This window comes from Camelus dromedarius, chromosome 9 (assembly GCF_036321535.1).
Source record: "Camelus dromedarius isolate mCamDro1 chromosome 9, mCamDro1.pat, whole genome shotgun sequence".
NCBI classification, from domain to species: Eukaryota; Metazoa; Chordata; class Mammalia; order Artiodactyla; family Camelidae; genus Camelus; species Camelus dromedarius.
In genome coordinates this window covers 20,479,450-20,495,555 of record NC_087444.1, presented here as the reverse complement: position 1 = coordinate 20,495,555, position 16,106 = coordinate 20,479,450, and the positions used below count along the sequence as shown (strand labels likewise).

The window sequence follows — 16,106 nt, the reverse complement described above, 5'->3', positions numbered from 1 at the left end:
AAATGAGATGACAGACTTAAGAAAAAATAATTTTATAGGTGACAATGGGTCTACCCTGACAAGATAAAATTCAATGGGGATAAATGTTAGCTCCAGCATTTAAGCTCAATAAAATCAATTGCTCAAAAGAGAATGGGAGAAACCCAGCTCCACAGTAATGAATGAGAACAGGATCTGGGGTGTTTAGTTGACCGCAGGCTTAGTTTGAGGCTATAATAAAATGTGTCCGCTACAAAAGTTGCCCAACGTGTTGCCTGCATTAGTAAAAGTGCAGCGTGTGAGTCATAGGCATCCACGCTTACTGTCCTCTGTGCTGGTCAGATGTCATCAGCATGACTATGTCCAATGCTAGATAGCAGTCTTTTTAAACAATAGTTTTATTTGTTGTAAAGATAATACATATTGAAAAAAAGATTTATAAATAGCCAATAAGCATATGAGAAAACTCAATACATTAGTTATTAAGAAATGCAAATCAAAATCATAGTGAAACGCCACTTCACGTTCACTGGAACAGCTATAATAAAAATGATGAACAATGGCAAGTGTTGGTGAGAACGTGGAATTGAAACATTTATAAATTGCTGATGGAAATGTAAAATGGCGCACTTACTTGGGAAAACATTTTGACAGTTTCTTAAAAACAGTTTCTTAAACATAGACTTACCTTATGACCCAGCAATTTGACTCCTAGGTATCTGTTCAAGAGGAATAAAAGTATCTGTCCACATAAAAATTTGTTTACAGAGATACACGTAGCAACATTATTTACAATACTCAAAAAATGGAAACAATCCAACTGATGAGTGGATTTAAAAAATAAAGGTAACCATGTGAGGTGATAAATGTGATAATTAATCTGATGGTGGTAATCATTTCACAAACTGTATGTATGTCAAATCATCACATTGTACATTTTAAATATATACTATTTTAAGTGGGAGGGTATAGCTCAAGCAGTTAGAGAGCATACTTAGCATACACAAGGTCCTGGGTTCAATCCCCAGGATCTCCTCTAAAAATAAATAAACCTAATTACCTTCCCCAGCTCCTCACTATATATATATATTTGTCAATTATACCTCATTAAGGCTGAAAAATTAACTTTAAAGACTGATAAATGGATACGTAGCATAGCATATATCCATACAATGGAACACTATTCGGCAATAAAAAAGACCAAAGTACCAGTACATGCTACAACATAAATGGACCTCAAAAACATGTTCAGTGAAAGAAGACAGACACAAAGTACCACATATTGTATCATTTCATTTATACAAAAAATCCAAAAAAGGAAATATATAGAATCAGAAAGTAGATTAGTGTTGGCATAGAGTGGGAGGGGGAAGTTGGGAATGACTGTAAATGGGCTCAAGATTTCTTTTTAGGATGATGAAAATGTGCTAAAATTAGACTGTTGTGATAGTTGACAGTTCTGCCAATATACTGAAATGCATTGAAGTATACACTTGAAATGAGTGAACTTTATGTATATGAATTCTATCTCCATAAGGTCATTGAGAAAGACAAAAAATATAATACATGTTTATTATAAGGAGACAAGGAACATAAAAAGTCAAGAGAATAAAATAAAAACAATAGCAAAGAAACCATAAACAAAAATCTCCCAAATTCCATTATTCAGAACAACCATGGTCAACACTTGGGGAATATCATTCTAGATACTACTTTACTCACACTGACAACCAGAAGGAGAGATAATAAGGCAATGGGAGAAAAATAATTTTTGCACAATTGTATCATATCATATGTGCTGGGTTTTTTTTTTTGGTTAAATTTAAATCAGATCTTACTTGAATTTAATGGAATAGGTATATTATTTTTAAGAAATGATGCAAAGGGAGGCTCCCAAGTCAGACCATTTGGGCTCAAATTCTGGCTCTGCCTCTTGCTGGTTAAGAAACCCTAGCAAGTTCTTTAACCTCTCTATGCCTCAGTCTCCTCATTTACACATAATGCAGATAATATTAGCTGTCTTACAGGTTTACTGTAAGGCCTAATGAAACAATTTGTGTCAAGAGGTTAGCATAGCAGTTGGCACAAAGCAAGCATTCAGCAAGTGTTTATTACTGATTTACAGTGATTATTATTCAAACATCTTTAAGGCATACAAGAATGGAAAGTTCAAGATGATGAAAAATCCAAAATCATGTCATGTAAGGAATGGTTAATGGTCACTGGAATTGATTCACCTGGACGAAGAAAAAGGGGAAATATCATGACTCTTTATTTTGGAAAGTCAAAAGTAAAACCAAAAGATGTGTCATGTAAGCAGGTGAACAAAGCTGAAGTGGTGGGGTAGGATGGATAATGTCCCTGCCCCTCTGCAAAGATGCCCAAATATGAATTCCCAGAACCGGTGGAAGTGCTACTTTACATGGCAAAATTGACTTTACAGATGTAATTAAATTAAGACTCTTGAGATGGGATTATCCTGTATTATCCACGTTGGCCAAATTTAATCATAAGGGTCTTTATAAAATGGAAGCAGGAGTGTGGATGACAAGCAGAGGAGATGAAGGGGCAGCAGGGGAGGAGGAAAGAAGGAGATTTCATAATGCTATGCTGCCGACCATGAGGATGGAGGAGAGGCCACAAGCTAAAGATGCAAGAAGCCTCTAGAAGTTGAATGAGGCTAGGAAATAGATTTTACCCTAGAGCCTCCAAAAAGAACGCAGCCCTGCCAACCCTTTGATTTTCGAACTTCTGACCCACACAACTATAAAATAATAAATTTGTGTTGTTTAAGCTACTAATTTGGAGTAATCTGTTTCAGAGGCAATAGGAAACTTATACAAGAGGTTATACTAATCTCAGACAAAATAGACTTTAAAATAAAAAAATGTTACTGTAGATAAAGAAAGACTTTTATAATGAAAAGAGGTCAATCCATTGGGGAGATATAAAAATCATAAACATACATGCACCTAATGGAGCCCCCAAATACATGAGGCAAAATGGACAGAATTAATAAGAGAAATAGACAATTGAACAATAATACTTGGAAATGTTAACACTCCACTTCTAATAATGGCTAGAACAACTTGTAGAAGATCAATGGGAAATAATAGACTTGAATAATGTTGTGAACCAACTAGACTGAACAGATTTCTATAGAGCACTCAATCCAGCAAGCAGAGAATACATATTCTCAAGTACGCATGGAACATTCTCCAGGATAGCCATTTGCTAGGCCATAAGACAAGACACAATAAATCTAAAAGGACTGAAATTATACAAAATATGTTCTCTAGCTACAAGAGAATGAAATTAGAAAGTAATAACAGAAAGAAATTTGGGGGAATTCTTAAATACGTGCAAACTAAACAGCAAACTCTTAAATTACCATTGGGTCAAAGAAGAAGTTACAAGGGAATTTAGAAAATATTTTGAGGTGAATGAAAATGAAAACACAACATACCAGAACTTCTTGGTGCAACTAGTGTTTTAGAGGGGAATTTATAAATGTAAAAAAGAAGAAAGATTGCAAATCAATAACCCATCTTTTCACCTTAGAAACTAGAAAAAGAAGAGCAAACTAAACCCAAAGGAAACAAGGAAAGAAATAATATAGAGTGGAAAATAATGAAATAGAAGATAGAAAAGTATTGGAGAAAATAAACAGAATCAAAAATTGGTTTTTTGAAAAGATCAACAAAATGAACAAACCTCTAGTCAGACTTACCAAGGAGGAAAAGAAAGAGAAGACTCAAATTACTTGAATGAGGGGAGGGAATAGCTCAAGTGGTAGAGCACATGCTTAGCATGCATGAGGTCCTGGGTTCAATCCCCAGTACCTCCTCTAAAGATAAGTAAACCTAATTACCTCCCCTCCACTGCCAAAATTAAATAATTAAATAATACAATAGTAAATAAATAAAATATTAAAAGAATTATGAAAATGAAATGAAAGAGAGCACATCACTACCAACCTTACAGATATGCAAAGGATTATAAAGGACTACAATGAACAGCTGTATGGCAAAATGTTTGATAATCTAAATGAGATGAACAAATTCCTAGGAAAACACAAACTACCAAAACTTAACTCATGAAGAACTAGAAAATCTGAATAGACCTAAAACAAGAGATTGAATCAGGTAAAAAACAAAACAAAATGAAACAAAGCACAACAGAAAAACCCCAGCAATTATTTACAACAGAACACACTGGCTTAAATAGCTTCATTGATGAGTTACACCAAAGGTTTAAAGAATACTTATTATGAATCATTTATACCCTCTTTCCAAAAATAGATGAGAGGGAAACACTTTCAACTCATTCTATGAGCATCAGTTTACATTGATATGGAAACCAAAGACACTACTAAAGGAAGGAAGGAAGGAAGAAAATGGCAGATCAATATATCTTATAAATATAAACATATTTATATAAAATATAGCAAACTAAATCCTACAACCTAAAAAGGATTCTACATCATTATCAAGTGTGATCTATCCAAACAATGCAAACTTGATTTAACACATGAAAATCAATTAATTTCATACACTATATTAATAGAATAAAGGCCATAAGCTACATGATCATCTCAATAGATGCTGAGAAAATATTTGACAAAATCCAGCACATTTCATGACAAAAACATTCAACATACTAGGAATAGAAGATACTTTCCTTAACCTGATAAAAGACATTGATGAGGGACCATAGACAATACACAAAAATAAACTCACAATGGCTTAAAGACTTAAATATAAGACAAAACATTATAAACCTCTTAGAAGAAAACATAGGCAAAACATTATATGACATTAATCTTAGCAATGTTCTCCTAGGGAAGTCTACCCAGGCAATAGAAACAAACAAATGGGGCCTAATTAAATTTATAAGCTTTTGCACAGCAGAGGAGATCATAAGCAAAACAAAACAACAAGCTATGGAATGGGAGAAAATATTTGCAAATGATGCTACTGACAAAGGTTTAATTTCCAGAATATATAAACAGCTCATATAACTTAATAATAAAAAAACAAATAACCTAATCCAAAAATGGGCAGAAGACCTAAACAAGAAATTCTCCATTGAAGACATACAAATGGCCAATAGGTACATGAAAAAAATGCTCAATATCACTCATTATCAGAGAAATGCAACTCAAAACTACAATGAGGTATCACCTCACACCAGTCAGAATGGCTATCATTAAAAAGGGAACCCTAATTAAAAAAGATCCATGTACCACAATGTTCATAGTAGCACTATTTACAATAGCCAAGACATGGAAACAACTTAAATGTCCATTGACAAGTGGACAGACAGATGACTGGATAAAGAAGTTGTGGTATATTTATACAATGGAATACTACTCAGCCATAAAAAAGAATAAAATAATACCACTTGCAGTGACATGGATGGACCTGGAGATTGTCATTCTAAGTGAAGAAAACCAGAGAGAGAAAGAAAAATACCATATGATATCACTCATATGTGGAATCTAAAAAAAAGGAAAAAAGAAAAAAGAGGACACTTACGAACTCATCTAGAAAAGAAACAGACTCACAGACATAATTAACAATCTTATGGTTACCAGGGAAAGGGGATGGGAAGGGATAAATCTGTGAGTTTGAGATTTGCAAATGTTAACTACTATATATAAAAATAGATAAAAACAAATTTCTTCTGTGTAGCACAGGGAACTATATTCAATATCTTATAATAACCTTTAATTAAAAAGAATATGAAAATATATTTATATATATGCATGACTGGGACATTATGCTGTACACCAGAAATTGACACATTGTAACTGACTATACTTCAATTAAAAAAAAAAGGCATCTAGGAAACACCCATAGCTAATATTATACTTAATTTCAAAAATTGAAAGCTTTCCTCTAAGATGAGGATGTCTATTCTCACAACTTCTATTCAACATTGTAATTAAAGTTTAAGCAAGAGCAATTAGACAAGAAAAGGAAATAAAAGGTATCCATATTGGAAGGCAGAATTAAAACTATTTGTATACGTTATAATCTTCTATATAGAAAATCCAAGGAATACACAAAAATACTGTTCAAACTAATAAATGATATTGCAGGTATAACATCGAAACACAAATTGTATATCTATGTTGAATTATATTTCTAAACAGTAACAATGATCAATCCAAAAAAAAATGAAATTAAGAAAACAATTCTATTTAAAATAGCATTAAAAAGATAAAATGCTTAGAAATAAATTTAACAAAAGGGGTGTCATATGTAAATAAATGGAAAGGCATCCTAGGTTCATGGACTGGAAGATGTAGTACTGTTAAGACAGCAATACTCCCAAAATTGATCTACAGAGTCCTCTCAATCCTACTTAAGATCTCAAATACCTTTGTGGTGCTTTGTTTCTGCAAATGTGAACAAATAAGTTCTAAACTTCATATGGAAATGAAAAGGCAAGGCACTGACAATGGCCACAGTGATCTTGAAAAAGAAGAACAAAGTTGTAGCACTCACATTTCTCCATTTCAAAACTTACTACAGGGCTACAGTAATTAACACAGTGTGGTACTGACATAAGTATAGACATATAGATCAGTGGAATAGAATTGAAAGTCCAGAAATAAACCTCCACATTTATACTCAGTTGATTTTCCTCACAGTTGCTATGATAATTCAATGGAGAAAACACTAGTCTTTTCAAGAAGTGGTACTGGGAAAACTGGATAGCCAAAAAATGAAGTTGGACCATTACCTCACACCATATACAAAGATTAGTTCAACATGAGCTATAGATCTAAATGGGAGAACTAAAATTATAGAAGTAAACATGAGTAAATCTTCATGACCTTAAATCAGGCAACTATTTCTTGGACACAATTCCAAAAGAATAAACAATGAATGAAAAAAATAGATAAATTGGATTTCATTAAAATTAAACAGTTTGTTGCTACAAAAAGCACAATCAAGAAGGTGCAAAGATAACTCACAGAATGGGAGAAGATACCTGCAAATCATTTACCTAACAAGGGATCTGTATCTAGAATATATAAAGAAGCCTTACAGTTTAATAACATAAAGACAAATGTCTTCATTAAAAATGAGCAAAGCATTTGAATAGACAATTCTCCAAAAATATATACAAATGGCCAATAAGTACATGAAAAAATTTTCAGCATCACTAGTTATTAGGGAAATGCAAATCAAAACCACAAAATACCACTTTATACCCACTATGTTCCATGTAATAAAAGGACATAAAGTTACATTTGCTGGTAAGAATCAGGAAAAAGTAGAGCCCTTGCACACTGCTGATTGGAGCGTAACTGTGGAAAACGGTTTGGCAGTTCCTCAAGAAGAGAAACATAGGGTTCCCATGTGACCCAGAAATTTCACTCCCCACCAAATTGAAACACAACCACACAAAAACCTGTACATAAATGTTCATAGCAACCTTCTTCATAATATCCACAAGTAGAAACAACCCAAATGGTCATCAGTTCATGAATTAATAAACTATATATATGGTCTATCCATAATGGAATATTATTTGCCAATGAAAAGGAATGCAGGACAGATACATGCTAACAACATGGATAAACCTTGAAAACATTATGCTAAGTGAAACAAGCCATTCAAAAAAGACCACATATTATATGAGTTCATTTGTGTGAAAAGTCTAGAACAGGCAAATCTATTGAGACTGAAAATAGATTCGTGGTTGCCTAGGACTAGGGATGGGCTAGGAGGATTAGCGGGTGCTGATGAATGATTGCTAATGGATATGGTATTTCTTTTTGGGGTGATGAAAGTATTCTAAAATTGATTGTGATGATGGTTGAAAAACTCTGTGAACATACTAAAAATCATTGAATTATAAACTTTTCTTAACTAAAATAAAGCTTTTAATTAATAAAAAGTAGAACCAAAAGGCAGAAGTCAAAAACTTATGTTATTTCATTTGGGGAAAGAACTTTCCAGTAACCAGATCTACCTGCAAATAGAATGAGCTGTCTCTGAGTTGGCAAGCTCTCTGTGTGTAAGCAATAAGTATTTAGGTAGAAGTTGACTATTATCAGTTAAGAATTTCAACTCTTCCTTTCCATATGTACATGCTCCTGGAGCTGGCTACATAGCCCCTCACCCAAAGAAGCCTCATACCCAAAAAAGGTGTGGCCAGGATGTCTCTAGTCTTTGTTTCAACCAAAGCTCTAGAAACTCAATCTCACTGGAGAATTCTGGGAGATGATACAGATCACGCCTTAGAGTTATCCCAACTTAAGGATGAAGAAGTTGGGTTGTTGATCTACCAACCTCATTTCCATCACTGGTTGAGGGCTGCTCTGGGGCATTAACCCTTTGGCAATACCAGTGTGTCCTGTGTATGGGCCGAAGCTATTCCTGAAGGCAGAACAGGCAGGGAGTTGCAGGTGTTCATATTAATAGACTTCAGGTAGAGAGTGCATGTCAGAGGCCAGCATCTGCTGCAACACCCCAGGGTCTAACTACAGCCCAGATGTCTGTTCTGGGCACTAGATCCATAAAAGCAACTCGTCACTAGATTTCTCCACCTGGATCCACGCACAGGGAGCTAGGACTCCAGTGGGGAGTGAAACAGCCCTGGTCTCTAAGGGCATCTAAGCTCAACTTGCCTTACACTGGAATCACTGCTGCCTCCTCCACTCCATTCCTCTGTCTGTATTTCCTGTCTATGTAGATGACCCAGAGATCCTTGGCTTTTCTTTAACCCCAACATCCAATCATCACCATGCTTGCCAGAGCCACCTCCCACCTTTCTGGACTTTTCTCAATCAGCTTTTTACAATGCATTATTTGTTTAAATGGGAATGCAACCAAGTAAGGAAGGGGCCTTGATGATTTTCTTGGTGAGTTTCTGTGGCTGAGGGATTGCTGTTGTTGCCTTTGCTCTTCTGCCCAGCTAGCTGCAAGCCTCCTGAGTGAAGGCACCACACCTCACACTTTTTCTAGCCTCTCTGCTCTGAGCGTGGGGCTGGGTACCAATCCCAATAATGCTGCGCAGGCTGGTGTGCTCTTAGCAGGTCGTCTTACTCATCAGGCAGAGCTCTGCAGTGGCCTGGACCCACAATCCTTTCAGGGTCCATGAAAATGTTTTAATTTTTTTTAATCAGAAAAAAAGATGAACAGAGCATAATAAAAGTAATAAATGTACAGAATGAATTCAGTCTGGTTTATACTCATCTTCAGACCAGCAGAATTGTAAAATACAATTGTTAATCTTTTTTCTTTCTTTTGGTGGACAAAGGGGCCCAGGATGGCAAAGGGGCCCATGAGAGGGATAATACAGCCTTAGTTCTCCGGTCAGTCAGCATCACCTTCTCACCATGAAGTTGGAAGTTTCTGGGCTTGCCAGGGGGCTGCTGTACTGTTGTCCCTTTTTATTTATGCTTGAAAGAACAGCTCAGAGAACTGTGTATTCTGCCTTGTCCTACCTCCCTTTAAGACTCTAGGACAAAAATAGCCCCAAGGCATTTTAGACTGGCTGAACTGCAGATAAGTTTAAATTTAAGAGGCTCTCAACTTCAAACATGGGAGATAAGATGAAAAAAAAAAATCCAGACAGTCTACTTTAGTTCCATCCCAATCAAACTTTTATTTCAAAGAACTATTTAAAGGACCTGACATATGTGAAACACAAAACTCTTTTTTTAAACCTTCAGGGATATGACAAAGAGCCTGAAATGAGACCTTCTCCTTCCCACAGCCTTAGATACCCTGTGAGCACCAAGGTATGGGCCGTGCAGGGAGGACAGCTCTGCTTTGCCTGCTCGAAGGCCATCTGCGATCCAAATTGTGTGTTTCCTGGACTCCCTGCAAGATGCAAGCATTTGCCTAGCAAATCAGGTTAAAATGAACAAAGGCAGCCTTGAAGGGGGATGTCTCAGAGGACACTGGGGGCCAAGGGGTGTGTGGACTGTGTGGTGGGTAAGGATGGGTGGAGCAGGTTGGGAGGCAGAAAGCCATTGCTAGGCAACAGCAGACCTGGTGCCTTTGTAAATGTGGATATATTTTGTTTGAAGCAGCAGCTGGCAGCCACCACCTTCTTTTCTCTCCCTCCTCCTATTTATGCCCAGACCTGAGCCATAGCTCTCAGAGAGGTCCTGGGAAGTTGGAGCAGGGGAACTGCTTGGGGCAATAGAAGAAACGTGTGCATGAAAAGGCAAATGACTTTACAACAGAGCAGAGACTTGGATGTTTACATTTCCTAAGCAAGATCTTAGGCGAGTTAATTTAATCTGTCATTCAGGTTCCTCAGTTATAAACCTGGGGACATCAGTCTCTGGCAGGAATGAGGTGGGATTAGAGAAAGTGCATGCAGAGGACCCAGTCCAGTACCTGGCCCATAGCAGATGCTCAGTAATTGGTAGCAGGTGTGAGAGCGTGGGCTCAGGCATCAGACTGCCTGTGTCCTCACCCCAGCTCTGCCACTTATTAGCTGTGTGACCTCAGGCATGCTTCTCAACATTTTAGTGCCTTCTTTATTTTTTTTTTTTCCATCTGTGAAACAGGGGATAATAATAGTGCTTACTTAACAGGGTTGTTTTGAGGATTAAATGCATCAACAATGCAAAGTGTTTAGAATAGCGCCCGTCACATAGTAAGCATTCAGTCCGTGTCAGTGATGACTTGTAATACTGTATGTCGTGGGTCTGAGCGCATCTGCAGACCAAGTGCAAACTTGCAGGAGCTTGTTTTTAAGGGGGTTTTGATTTTGATTGGCAAAGACTGAGGAAGAGGTTGTGACTTTGGTACCTTGAGAGCCATATATGTGTTAATTATGCAAGGACTTTCACTGAGTCCAGACTCTGATAATCTGTGTGCCCTTGGGCGAGTTACTTAAGCTATTTTAGCTCTAAGGGACCATTTTGTAAAACAGGTAGAATAAGGATGCCTATCCCATCTGGTGGGGATGAGGATTAAATGAGGTAACTTGTCGGGTGCTTAGCATAATGCCGCTTAGAGTAAGCAGTCCAAACCTGGCGGCTGATACCATGTCTAGAAATAGAGACAAAGAAGAGAGGGAGCAGCATGGGGCTACTGTCCATTTGAACTGAGCCATGTTAGGAAGGAGCTGCAGAAGGAGGCTGAACAAGCTGTTTCTGCTGGGCTCTGTCTTTCAGGGATAGGATGGGTGAGCAGAGGCACCAGGCAAGCTGCTCTGGCCTCCAAGTAACCAAGGGTGACCTAGATCAGGAAACACATCCTTCCTTCTTCAGTGTGGACTGCCACAGCTGGCCATGTGAGGACTGTGAGTGTTGAGACTCATAGTAGGTTTATGGAAAACTGAATTCTTAGTTCAAAAGTTTGAGCTTTTTCCTAGAGGTAATCTGGGCATGAGAAGGCAGCACTCTTGGTCCAGATGTTGGAGTTCTCAGAGTAAGAGGGGTTTCAGGTACGGGGGCGAAGCTCTCCAAAAGGAAGACCTGAGGGAGGGGTCCTGAGAAGAAGCTGTATGCTGATGGGGTCCATATAAGCAGGTGGGGACCAAATTCTTAGAATTATGATGACTATAATTAGAGCCCCATCTGGTGAAACAGGATCATCTAGGTGACATGTGCTGAGGAGATGCTCTGAGAGGAAAGAGGAAGAAACCTCACGAAAAACTTGGGCTATTTTGCATAATTTCAGGAATAAACTTGGACTTTATAAAAGAATGGGCTAAAACAAGTGGAGAAGAAACAGCAGTCCTCTATACTTCTATAGATGGGGGATACCCAAGAAAAGACCCAACTGGAGTGATGAGCTGGAGTGATGAGTTTACTTATTTTGGGGTGATGAGTAGAGGTAGGTTTATGGAAAACTTTAAATTCTGAGCTCAAAAATTTGAGATTTTTTCTTAGACACAATGGAATATGTTGAATATTTTTGAGCAGGAGGATGACAGGAAGGAGTCATTGTTCAAGGAAACACGGAGGGAAATATAACTGGTATCAGAAGACCTGGGTTTGAATCTTGACTCATCATTGCCTTGTAAGGATGGACAAGCATTAACTTTCCTGAGACATAAGATGATGGTAATAGTACATTCTTCTGGTGTAGTTAGGATCAAATAATGATGTGATTTGACACCAAAAGCAGAGGCAACAAAAGCAGAAATAAATAAGTGTGACTACATCAAACTAAAAAGCTTCTGCACAGCAAAAGAAACCATCAAAAAAATGAAAAAGCAACCAACTGGATGAGACAAAAAAGCTTCAAATCACATATCTAATGAGGAATTAATATTGAAAATATATAAAGAACTCATTCAACTCAAAAGCCAAAACACAAACAATCTGATTAAAATATGGGTAGATCTGAACAGACATCTTTTCAAAGAAGGCATACAGATGGCCAACAGGTCCATGAAAAGATGCTTGACATTAATAATCACCAGGGAAATGCACATCAAAACTACAATGTGATATCACTTCACACCTTTTAGAATGGCTGTTATCAAAAAGGTAAGATATAACAAGTGTTGGTGAGGATATGGAGAAAAGGGAAGCCTTGTGCATCACTGGTGGGAATGTAAATTGGTGCAGCCACTGTGGAAAATGGTATGGAGGTTCCTCAAGAAATTAAAAGTAGAATGACCATATGATCCAATACTTCCATTTCTGGGTATTTATCTGAAGAAAATGAAAACACTAACTTCGAAAAATATATGCACCTCCATGTTCACTGCAGTGTCATTTACCACAGTCAAGATATGGAAACAATCTAAGTGTTCATGGATGGATGAATGGATAAAGAAAACATGAAAACATATAGATATATACACATATATATTTACACACACAATGGAATATTATTCAGCTGTAATAAAGGGATGAAATCTTGCCATTTGTGACAACATGGATGAAACTTGAGGGCATTAGGCTAAGTGAAATGAATCAGACAGAGAAAGATAAATACTGTATGATCTCACTTGTATATGGAAATCATAAATAAATAAATAAACCCAAGCTTGTAGTTATGGAGAACAGATTGGTAATTGCCAGAGGTGGGGGGTAGAGGGTGGGTGAAATGGCTGAAGGGATCAAAAAGCACAAACTTCCAGTTACAAGATAAAGAAGTCCTGTAACATATAGTATGGTGACTATAGTTAATGATCCTGCATTGCATATTTGACAGTTGTTAAGGGAGTAGGTCTCTTAAAAAAACAACAACAACAACAAAAAAAAAAACAGAGTGTGAAAGCCCTCTGTGACTGTTTTCTCCCAGATTCACCTTTTTATTTCTTGACTCAGCTTCCTGAAGTGCACCCGCCCTCAGCTTCAAAAGCACCTTGTACATTGGCACCAGCCAGGCAACTCTCGACTGCAAAAACCAAATATCCGTTGAACTCTTTCCAGCAATTTCAAACTATCTTGAACAATAAGGAAGCTGGCACCCGTAATGAGAAGTCTAAAGGTAAGGTAGATTTCAGGGTTGGCTGCAGCATCCCTGGGACTCAATCTGTACACAATAATGTCTACAGGCAGAGAAACAGGGTTACATCCAGTGACATTCCTTGATGGATGAGATTTTCTTAGAATTTCCCCCCAAACCTCTTTTTTCAGCTCATTTTCCCAAAGTGATCACATACCTATTCTTGAACCAATTGTTAGCAGGGTGGGTGAGCTTACAAGGTTGTCAGCTGGGTGTGACTTTGCTCCCCACCTGCCCATGCCCAGGACATTTAACAATATCTGGAGACATATTTGATGGTCACTGCTGGGAGTCAGAGGAGTGTGTGTCACTGGCAAATAGTAGGTAGAAGCCAAGGATGCTTCTACACACCTTACAATGCACAGACCATTCCCCCACAATAAAATTATCCAGGCCAAGATGTCAATTGTACCAAAATCAAGAAAGCCTGATTTAGACGAATCAGCCCACACTTGCACAGGTAGTGGTGGTGAGTGTATGTATGGATGAGCAGTGAACAAAACTGAGATGCACTTCGGAAAGAGAAGGCGGAAAATCGGTCCAGAGTCAACAACCGACCACATACACGGCAGATTTGCCCCATCTGATCTCACTGTGTGGCTGCTGTTTATTTATCTCGTGTTAGTTGTTTCTATTGTTGAATAACAAATTGGCACAAGCTTAGTATTTTACAACAACACAGATTTATTACCTCAGTTTCTGCAGATCAGAAGTCCGGGTGTCGTGGGGCTGGATGCTCTTCTCAGGTTCTCACTGGGCTGAAATCAAAGTGTTGACTGGGGCTGTGGGTCTCCTCTGGGGTCCTCTTCCAGGCTGAGTCTTGTGGTTGAATTCATCTCCTAGAGGATGTAAGACTCTGTTTCTTTGCTGGCTTTTCAGCTGGGTACCAAGCTTAGCTCCCAGAAGCCACACACACTCCTTACCATGTGGCCCCCCTCTATCTTTAAGCCAGCAAAGTGCATCAAACCCTTCTTCTCATGCTTTGAGCCTCTGACTTACTCTTCTGCTATCAGCCACAGAAAACTCTCTGCTTTTAAATTGCTCATGTGATTAGGTCAGGTCCACCCAGATAATCTGTATTAAAGTCAGCTGATCTGGAACTTTGACTACATTGACCAAATCCCATCACATCAGCACCTGTATTAGTGTTTGGATAAATAACTGAAAAATATGCGTGTCCCAAGCATGTTTGTGTTCATGGCTTTTAGCAGAGTACCTGGCAAATATTTTTTTCTCAATAAATGTTGTTTGAATCACTAAAGAAAAGAGTAAAATAAACTCACTTCCTTTTTTTTTTTGATAGAATTACTAGATTGGTCACTCAGGGGCATATTATAAAAAGAGAACTGTATAATCTTGGAGTTAGAAGGGACACATGATATAGGATCTGTCAATCATTCCAGGAATCTACATATTCACAGCGAACGGTTCATCAGATCAAGATCTCCCCAGTTCTGAGCACTCCTATTCTTTACAATGCAGATTAATTTTCTGCATTGCCTTTTTGGCAGAATTGGCAAACTGCTGACCCATATTAAGCTTGTAGTTTGCTTAAAGCTTTCCTGCATTAACTGGTATTGTGCCATGTCTCAATTTTTTTTTGTACTTGGGCAGATTTTATGCCATTTCCTTCCCACTCATTTTTATGCCGTGGGTTTTGGCCTGTCATTTCAATCTGTTGGAGACCTTTGGGAATTCTGATTTTATTATTCAGTTTCTTGGCTCTCCTGTCTAACTTTATAATACTTGAAAATACAATAAGCACATTTTTATTTGCCTTTGTCCACATAGTTTATGAAAAAGTTGAATGAGACAGGGCCAAATTCAAAGCCCCGAGGCACTTTACTTCTATTAAGTTCACAGCACTGATTTAATCAACGCCATTTGCATAAGCGTTGCTCTACCTGTGATGAATCAACTCTTATTTCTCCATCATATTTACATATTACCAAAGACTTGCACATTTGGGTAAACCTACATTATACAGGATACATTCAAATATACGCCTAAGAATACAATACACATCTTTTGCAATCAGGCACATCTACATATCAGAAAATTCTCTTCCAAATTCTCAGATACGCTGTACCTTGGAGTGATTCATTTTGTTTTTGCGTAGAAATAGATGTCTTTTAACCCCCAGATGTTATTGATCACCTTCTAACATTTTTCAGTAACAGATGAGTCCTGTAGCCTTCATGCTGATCTACAAGCTGGCAAGCATTTCCACTTCCTCATCTCCACCACTTACGGGAATTTCCTCTTGGGAGAAGAGGTGATTGTCTCGACTTGTGAAGATTCAAGGCTGGGCTACGGGGTGGGAACAAATGACATGATCCTTTGCTGAAGGGATTCTTTTTGAGGCACCTGATTATCCCCAATGTTTTTGGCTTTGATCAATTATTTACATATGCAGTTTTCTCAGCTCTTCTTAATCATCACATTTTAGAGGCATCAAAATTCCCTTGTTCACAGGAGCAGGTTGGGGCTCTGTGAACTGAAGTTTCCTATTAGAGCACATGGTTTCCTTTGGATGAAGGATTGGGTGCTCCAGGACCCCTAAATTCACCAGTAGTGCTCTAGGGATGGAGTTACACTTTACAAGTTCTTAGAAGGTCTATGAACTTAGACAGGGAGGGGAGATTGAGGGGGGAAATTTTAATTGTGGTAGTAAGTCTT

The 16,106-nt window shown here is 37.8% G+C and overlaps 1 long non-coding RNA gene across 1 annotated transcript in view; it reads right to left on the bottom strand.

Annotated features, from left to right (window-relative positions):
• LOC135322018 (uncharacterized) overlaps positions 1 to 16,106 on the bottom strand; it is a 43,739-nt gene that overhangs the window by 17,527 nt on the left and 10,106 nt on the right. The window contains exon 5 of the long non-coding RNA XR_010382250.1: positions 14,119 to 14,266. This is a non-coding gene — a long non-coding RNA (uncharacterized LOC135322018). The remainder of the gene's footprint in view (positions 1 to 14,118; positions 14,267 to 16,106) is intronic.